Genomic DNA, 8,652 nt, shown 5'->3' on the forward strand with positions numbered 1-8,652 from the left:
AGAGTGTGCTACCATTACGCACGAACATCGAGCTGAGCTGCTCCTGACTGGAACCACTTCATTCGAGACAAACTTCCAAGACTTAACGAATGGGGCAGCACATTACACAAAGGCACAATGAACATTCGCTGTGTGGTTACCATCCACTGTGAGCAACATTGTTGGCCGAAATGAAAAACATTGCCGCGGCACCTTTTGAGAGCGCCTCTTGACGAAAATATTTGTTATACCTAGTGCCTAATCCTGCCTGGCCACCCATGTTTTAGGTCATCAAAACGGCGAGAAAAATGGATCCTTCATCCTAATTAAAACTGCCGTTTACAAGTGCACTGCGCATATTGACTGGACAGCAGCCTCCATAGCAAGGTAAGTCTTTTGCTGCGCTTCAGCAATCAGTAATGTGTCCTGGGATGAAAAACGGTTCAAAAACTTTCGAAGAAGCCAGAAAATATGTTGTACTGAGCTCAAGTTTTCAGCCCTGGAACAAGCTGCTCGTATATCCTGTGTCTCTAAGCTCTATCCCGCAAACTAAAGGTCTTGCGAAATGGGCTAAAGTTAAAGTAGCACCTTTCGCAACCGAGCGCATTTGTTTGGTTTGGTTTATTAGGGTTTAACATCCCAAAGCGACTCAGGCTATGAGACGTCGTAGTGAGGGGCTCCGGTAATTTCAACCAACTGGGGTTCTTTCACGTGCACAGACGTCGAACAGTACACGAGCCTCCAGAATTTCGCCTCCATCGAAACTCAGCCGCCGCGGCCGGGACCGAACCCGCGTCTTTCGGGCCAGCAGCCGAGCGCCTTAATCACTGAACAACCGCACGCATTGGTATAGTCGCACAGACTACGGACACAAAAAATGAGGAAACTTGAACAGTGCTTCACGCCTACAAAGGTAAATTGGTTTCTGAGGAAAGGTTGCTGAGACAGCTCTCTCTGTCGTTCAGGACCAAATTGGAGCTCAACTCAGTCAAAGTCGCTCCCGCTCGCGGTCTCCGCGACCAGATCTCCGAGCGCGGAAGGTGGTCCTTCGCCAGGCCACAGAAAACAGTCCGGCCGCTCTCTCTACGGACTGCTGGTGCCTCTGCCTGAGGCCCCATCACCTTCGGGGGTGGGACCTGCCCCCCAAAATTAAACAATCACGTTCACGATGGCTAGCCGACCCAAGCGGAAAGCCAACAACAATTCGGAGCAATTCAAGATCATACAGTGGAACTGCAGGGGTCTACGAAGCTGGAAGAAACGGTCGCACCTCCAGCTCTACCTGCAGTCTCTCGGTACCGCACCGGCGCTCCTAGCTCTTCAGGAACCCGGCGCGGATGCTAAATTCACAGGGTATAGCTCGTTTCAAGGGGGTCCTACAACGTGCATCCTGGTGAACAAGGCGTACACCGCAGTCCCAGTAGACCTCGAACTGGAGACTGAACAGGAATACAGTATGATCAAGGTCCTGCCGCTTAAGCGCCGCGACCCATCAATAATGTCCTTAACATTTACTGCCCCCCGCATAAGCCGCGCGTGACCTTCAACGAAATCTTCTACCGCGCGCTCAAATCGGCTGACAAGGAACCTCTAGTGATCGTTGGGGACTTCAATGCTCCCAGCCTACATTGGGGCTACCACTTTGAGAAGGCCAGAGGACGCAAGCTGGCGGAGCTCATCTCCACACTTCGTCTTACTCTCCTCACGGATCCGTGCTGTCCCACACGTGTGGGCAACTCGGTTACGCGAGACACATGCCCTGACCTGACTCTCGTTACGAACACCAGAGACGCTACCTGGGAGAACCTGGGAGAGACTCTTGGTAGCGATCACTGCCTTCTCCGGGTTACTATTCTGGCGAAGGCGGCTCGCAAAAAGTGGGGCCACGCTAAATTGACCGATTGGCATAAGTTTCGAACACAAGGGATACCTCCCGTGCTCTTTTACTGCGGATATGCGGAGTGGGCAAAGCAATTAGACACAATACAAAGACAACACGTCACGACACTTCAGACCACTGAAGAGATCCCTGCAGTGGACAATCACCTCCTGCACTTGTGGGAGGCTCACCGGAGTCTTACCAAACGGTGGAAGAAGCAAAAGCTGAATCGTAAACTTAAGGCTCGCATTGTCGACCTCACGGAGCAGGCTGCGGCGTATGCTGCCCAGCTTACCGATTCAAACTGGATAGAGAAGTGTAATTCGGCAGCGCGTCAGATGAGCTCGAGAGGAACATGGCGCTTCTTTCGCAGTCTCATCGACCCCGCTCAAACGAGAGGGGAGACGCAAAGACAGCTCCGGCGGGCTTTGCACGGGTACCAAGGTACGACGGCTCAACTCGCGGACACCCTGTGCGACAGATATCTCTGCCGCATAGAGGCCCCAGTTGGGCCCGAGTACGAGTACGCGGGAAAGCCGAATCCCGACATTGATGCCCCTTTTGAGTTACACGACCTTAAGGCGGCTTTAGCTAAAATGCGGCGAGGTACGTCTCCGGGTCGGGATCGCATAACAGTCAATCTGTTGGCCAACCTCCCAGATTCGGCCTACCTCCATCTGCTAGTGTACATTAACCAGATTTGGGACGGGCGTCCACTCCCTCCCGAATGGAAGACCTCCTTGGTCACTTTCATCCCTAAGCCAGGCAAGCCAGTGAATACCGACAACCTGAGGCCCATCTCACTAACCTCTTGTGTGGGCAAGCTTATGGAGACGATGGTTAGGGATCGCCTCTCTCCACACATAGAGACCAAGGGCGTCTTTGCAGATACTATGTTCGGGTTCCGACCGTATATGTCTGCGCAGGACGTCCTCCTCCAGTTACACCGCTACATAATACGACCCACTACCATGCGCCTCAACGACAAGGCCATCCTTGCCCTCGATCTTAAGGGGGCCTTTGACAACGTTCGTCATGGCAGCATCTTGGCTAACTTGAGTACCACCGATTGTGGGCGCAAGGCATTCACATATGTAAGAGACTTTTTCTCGAACCGTCAGGTCTTCCTCAAGATTGACGACGAAGAATAGGAACATACACGATGGGTACACGGGGTATACCCCAAGAGGCGGTATTGTCGCCCCTTCTTTTCAACATTGCCATGATGCAGCTTCTGCACCAATTGGCCCGGGTGGAAGGCATTCATCACGCATTCTACGCGGATGACATAATTTGGACTACCGAAGGGAGCCTTGGGGAAATGGAGGACCGCCTTCAGCGGGCCGCCACCATAACCGATAGCTACGCTATCGGCTGTGGTCTCCAATGTGCTCCCACAAAATCGGAACTTCTGCACATCAGATCCAATCCTAAAGACAACACGAGTTTGCAAATCTCTCTGACGGGAGGTCCTATCAAAGAGGTCGGGGAGCTCCGCATACTAGGTCTGTTCATCCATAACAGGCTCAGCCCGGAACAAACTATTGCCAAACTCAAGCGCGTAGGCGAACAGGTCGGACGCATGATCTATCGCGTTTCCAACAAGCGCGGCGGGTTGCGAGGCAGGGACGCGCTTCGGCTCGCCCATGCCTTCGTGACCAGCAGGATCCTCTACTCCGTTCCCTACCTTCGCACCACGAAACAACAAGAAATAAGAATCGACACCATCGTTAGGAAGGCTACAAAGCGAGCACTGGGCCTCCCAGTGGCCACCTCCAATGCTAAGTTGTTGGCGTCGGGGGTGATCAACTCCTACCAGGAGTTACGGGAGGCCCACCTCGTGAACCAATATACGCGACTCACGCAGACGGCATCCGGGCGCCGCCTGCTAGACCGCTTGCACATCCAACACGAGTGCACTCCAGAGGAGACGTGTCGGATTCTGGAGCTATGGCGTCACAAGCTTTGGGTCCCTCCACTCCCGCGCAACATGGGCACACATACACACGAAGGCAGACGAGAGGCGCGCGCTCGGGCCCTCGAACACCAACACGGATCCAAACAGGGTGTATACTACGTTGACGTGGCGGGGCCGTCGCCCACTGGATTCTACACGGCCGCAGTAGTTCACCAGGACCAGTGCGTTAACGGGCTCTCCTTTCGAGCTCGAAATTCAGCACAGGCCGAGGAAGTAGCCATTGCGTTTGCGCCTCGGACTTGAATTCGAAGGTAATCGTGACAGATTCGCGTCGAGTCTGTCAACACTACCTGGCTGGCGAGATTTCATCTTTAGCCTACAGTATATTAAAGCGCGCTGTGAGGGAATCGGACCCTTCGCCATTGGACTCCAGGCCATCAGGGCGTTAGAGGTAATGAGGCTGCGGACGCGGCTGCCCGAGCGCTTACCTACCGGGCACCTCATCCAAGCTCTTCCGGCTCGGAGATTCTGCAACCGCTTCTGCGGCTCAGAGAAATTCTGGACTACTATTGCAAACGCCATCGCCTTTTCCCGGTCCCGGCTAAGGGCCTAAGTAAAGCTGATGAGCGAACTCTGAGGCGCTTGCAGACCAACACTCTGTTGTGTCCTGCAATAGTGAAACATTTCGACCCCAAAATTGATGGGCGCTGCCCTCACTGTGGGGAAGTATCCGATACCTTCCACATGGTTTGGGCCTGTCAAAAGAATCCTTCCCCTTCCCGAGAGGCATGGGAGGCAGCCCTGCTCAACTGCTCGGGGCTGGAGTCTCAAAGGGCTCTAGTCCAACGGGCGCGAGTAGCGGCTTTGTCCAGCGGGGTCCCGGACTAAGGACTCACCCTATGTAAAGGGCCATTTTTGGTCTGCAAACTCTCCTTTTGCTTATTAAAAAGTTTTCACCACCACCACCACCTGCCTCACATATCTAGGCGGACACCTGAACCGCGCCGTAAGGTAAGGGAGGAAGGTGGGAGTGAAAGAAGAAAGAGAAAGAGGTGCCGTAGTGGAGGTTTCCGGAATAATTTCGACCACCTGGGGATCTTTAACGTGCACTGACATCGTACAGCACACGGGCACCTCTTTGCGTTTCCCTCCATCGAAACACGGCCGCCGCGGTCGGGTTCGAACCCGGGTACTCCGGCTCGGTAGACGAGCGCCTTACCACTGAGCCACCGCGGCGGGCTACAAAGGCATTTGCGAAAAAAAAAAGCGTTCGTGCTGCCGCTTGCCGCGTGCTGCCGTGCTGCAGAGAGAGAGAGAGAGCGAAATGAAAGGAAAGGCACGGAGGTTAAAGGTGCAGTGAAGAGGAATCTGAACTCGCCTTTTTGCCGCGGGAACCCGATCTACACGTTCCCAGCATTATTAGAAACGTCGACTTACTGCCTTGTGTGGCCGATTTCCATAATTAAATCGAATTAACGTCCGGCTCCCACCTTTTTTTTTAATTCTGCTCGTACGGTGGGCGGAGTCGACCAACGCGTGGAGTGCCTTTCAGTCAGCTCCGTGGAGGCGTTGCTTTCGCTTTATTTTGTTTTTATGCGAAGCACACTACTTTAGCTACCAATTCAGCCCTTCACCGTGGTTATGCGCCTCCAAATCACGTGATACATGACGTCACACCACGTGACACGATGACGTCACGACAGTGGAGAAACTGGGGCCCACCTCGCGCCGTCCCTGTGGTTGTGCGCCTCCAAATCACGTGACACGACGTCACACCACGGGACTTGATGACGTCACGACAGTGGAGAAACGGGGGTCCACCTCGCGCCGTCGCTGTGGTTGTGCGCCTCCAAATTACGCGACGATGCTTCGCATTCTCCAGGCTTAACCAAGTTAAGCCTCAGCCATTTCTTTTAGGTTCCCGTGAATAAATAGTTTCATTCGCAGATAATATAGCCGCAAAATAAGCCAGCAGAAATAAAAATACGCGTGGGCTATTTGCTACTACGGATTACTACGCATTACTCCGCCGATGGCAGAGCGGCAAGCCTCCACGGGGCGGGCTGAAAGGCACACCAAGCGTTGGTCGACATTTAAAAAAAAAGGCGAGAGCCAGACGTTAATCCGATTCAATTAGGGAAATCGGTCACACAGGGCAATAAATCGCAGTTTCTAAGAATGCTCGGAACTTTGGAACGTGCAGATCGAGTTCCCGCGGCAAAAAGCCGAGTTCAGATTCCTCTTCACTGCACCTTTATCCAGGCGATGCCCAGTAGGCTACCCTACACTTGGGGAGAGGAACAAAGAGGAAAAAAAGAGAAAAGGGTGGCTCTGCACCTCTTTCTTCTTTCACTCCCACGTTCCTCCCTTCCCTTACGGCGCGGTTCAGGTGTCCGCCGAGATATGTGAGACAGATACTGCGCCATTTCCTTTCCTCAAAAACCAATTTACCAATTTTAGCGGCAATTAAATGAGTTTTCCAAGTATCCAGCGACCACTATGTCACTGGGACAGCGGGCACGCACTGAAAACAAAGATTATAGACGCAAATACAACCCCGAGTCCCTTAAGAATCTCAGGAGCGCTTTCATCCTGCAATCTGCCATAGACATCACCACCACTCATTTAGCAAACACAGGCCTCCATTGCTCTCCAAATAAATCGGAACTCCTGCAGCTGAAACCCCTCCCCAGTGACCCCCGATTGAACTGCACATGTACGGGAATCCAGTGCCCATTGTGCCTCAGGTGAAGATTCCCGGCCTTCTAATTAACAACACACTCGATGCAACCGCCACCCTTCAGCTCTTGCAGAGACAGACCAAACAGGTCGCTGCACTTATCAGGCGGGTGGCAGCACGCAATGATGGGCTGTCTGAACGCGAGACCCTCAATATGACAAATGCACTAATCATTAGCCGCATTACATACCACCTTCCATACCACATACTCACTCAGCGGTAAAGACAACAGGCAGACATCCTAATACGCACGGCTGTCACCTCTGCCTTGTAAACGTGTTCCACGGACGGTCAGCACGAAACGTCTCCTTGCCACTGCTACCCAAAATAGAGTGATCGAATTAATAGAGGCTCAGCGCACCAACCAATTAGTCCGCCTGAGTCGCACGGAAACAGGACAATGCCTACTGCGACAGCTACGTCTCAATCCACCAATTCCCACCCCAACAAGTCCTACACCTTACATGATTTCTCTGCGCACGCAGGATCACATATATCAGAAGCCCCTACCGCGCAATATGAGTGCTAGTCTCCATCACGGTAGGCGGCAGGCACGAGCGAGCTATTACACGAAAACATACAGCAACCGCTCCGAATCCTTTATGTCGACGCGGCACAAAATTCTAAACAAGGATATTTCACGGCAGTCGCAGCCTATGGAGACGGCACAGTGGGGGCCGCCGCCACTATCCGAACTAATTCGCCTGCAGAGGCGGAAGGAGCCGCCATCGCACTTGCTCTGGCCCACTCCATCATTGACAAAAACATAACCGAAATTTGCACAGATACACAGGCCGCGTACCGCCGCTACCTAAAGGGCGTGGCGACTCCGGCAACACACCGTATTCTTACCACGGCCACCTCTCTCGACCAAACGGTTACTCTGTCGTGGGTCCCTGGGCATGCCTCGATCCCCGGTAATGAGCGCGTTCATGCGCTGGCCCGAGAACTCTCCTCCTGGACCCCGGAGGATCAGGCACCCAACCCTGCGCAAGAAGCCCCATCGGTCCTCTCTACATATCACCAAATCACCACATTTTACAAATTCAGCCGCATGACACTGCCACCACCCCATAGTACCTTGTCGCCCTTATCCAGCGCCACATGACGGTAATTACAGACAGGCTGCTTTATTTCACCCCACCGTCTCTCATGCTTTCACCCCACCTTTCCTCCTGATTGTAACACCTGTGGCGTGCCCAATTCCACACTTTTCCACTACCTTTGGGAATGTCCTTCCCCTAAGGCAGTACCCCCCATGCCCAATCCCACTCATTCTTCCTGGGAGGCTGCTTTACGGACCGCTCAGCCCGCCGGCCAGAAGTGGCTAGTGGATCGGGCTCTACATGAAGCACAAGCCCGTGGACTCCTGGACCAGAAGGGGTCCACCCTGGAAGATTTTTTTTTGTGTGTGTGTAATAAAGTTGTTTCCATTCATCCATCCACCGCTTTTGTTTGTGAGGTAGGTTGTGTTCAAGGCCCCAGAACGTTGGACTCTGTTAAGAGGACGCGAGTCCAAGCGGTGCAGAGTAGCACTCAGGAAACCGCGCTCTCGCTCAAAATGAGGGCAGTCACAGAGGAGGTGTCTGATCGTTTCATCACAACCGCACTGCTCACACGCTGGAGAGTCTGCCATTGCGATGAGATTGGAATAGGCGCGTGTGAACGCCACTCCCAGCCACAGGCGGCAAGCAGCGTAGTATCACCGCGGGGGAGGCCGAATGGTATATGGAAATCGGCAAATATTTAGAAACATAACAGGCTGAAATGGAATCCAGCAAAACAAAACGTAAAGGCCTTCGTCGGTGCTCCCATGACGCAAGCCGCGAAGAAAGACGTAACGCTGGTCGTGGCAAGAACACGCCCTTGATTCCTATTGTTAGCGTCATGCCGTATAGTTGCGGACTGCGGGAGAGTACGTGCATCCCTAGAGCGTCAAGAATTCAGTGCTGTGCGGCACAACAGCTTCAAAAATGTCATGGTTTGCGCCCAGGTGTTGAGAAACTGATTCGTGAAAACTTAGAAGCGTTACAGGTAGAGAACTATCCAGCAATATTTTGCTCTTCTTCTAGCGAAGGAAGGTTTACTTCCAATGACCGCGTCAAATGCCGCATTTCACAAGCGCATTTTTCTTTC

At 53.1% G+C, this 8,652-nt stretch overlaps 1 pseudogene; it reads left to right on the forward strand.

The window, feature by feature from the left end:
• The first annotated feature begins 2,130 nt into the window (after nt 1–2,130).
• LOC149332593 (uncharacterized) lies at nt 2,131–4,664 on the forward strand (annotated as a pseudogene).
• The last annotated feature ends 3,988 nt before the right edge of the window (nt 4,665–8,652 follow it).

This window comes from Amblyomma mixtum, chromosome 8 (genome assembly GCF_055824585.1).
Source record: "Amblyomma mixtum isolate Tamu chromosome 8, ASM5582458v1, whole genome shotgun sequence".
NCBI classification, from domain to species: domain Eukaryota; kingdom Metazoa; phylum Arthropoda; class Arachnida; order Ixodida; family Ixodidae; genus Amblyomma; species Amblyomma mixtum.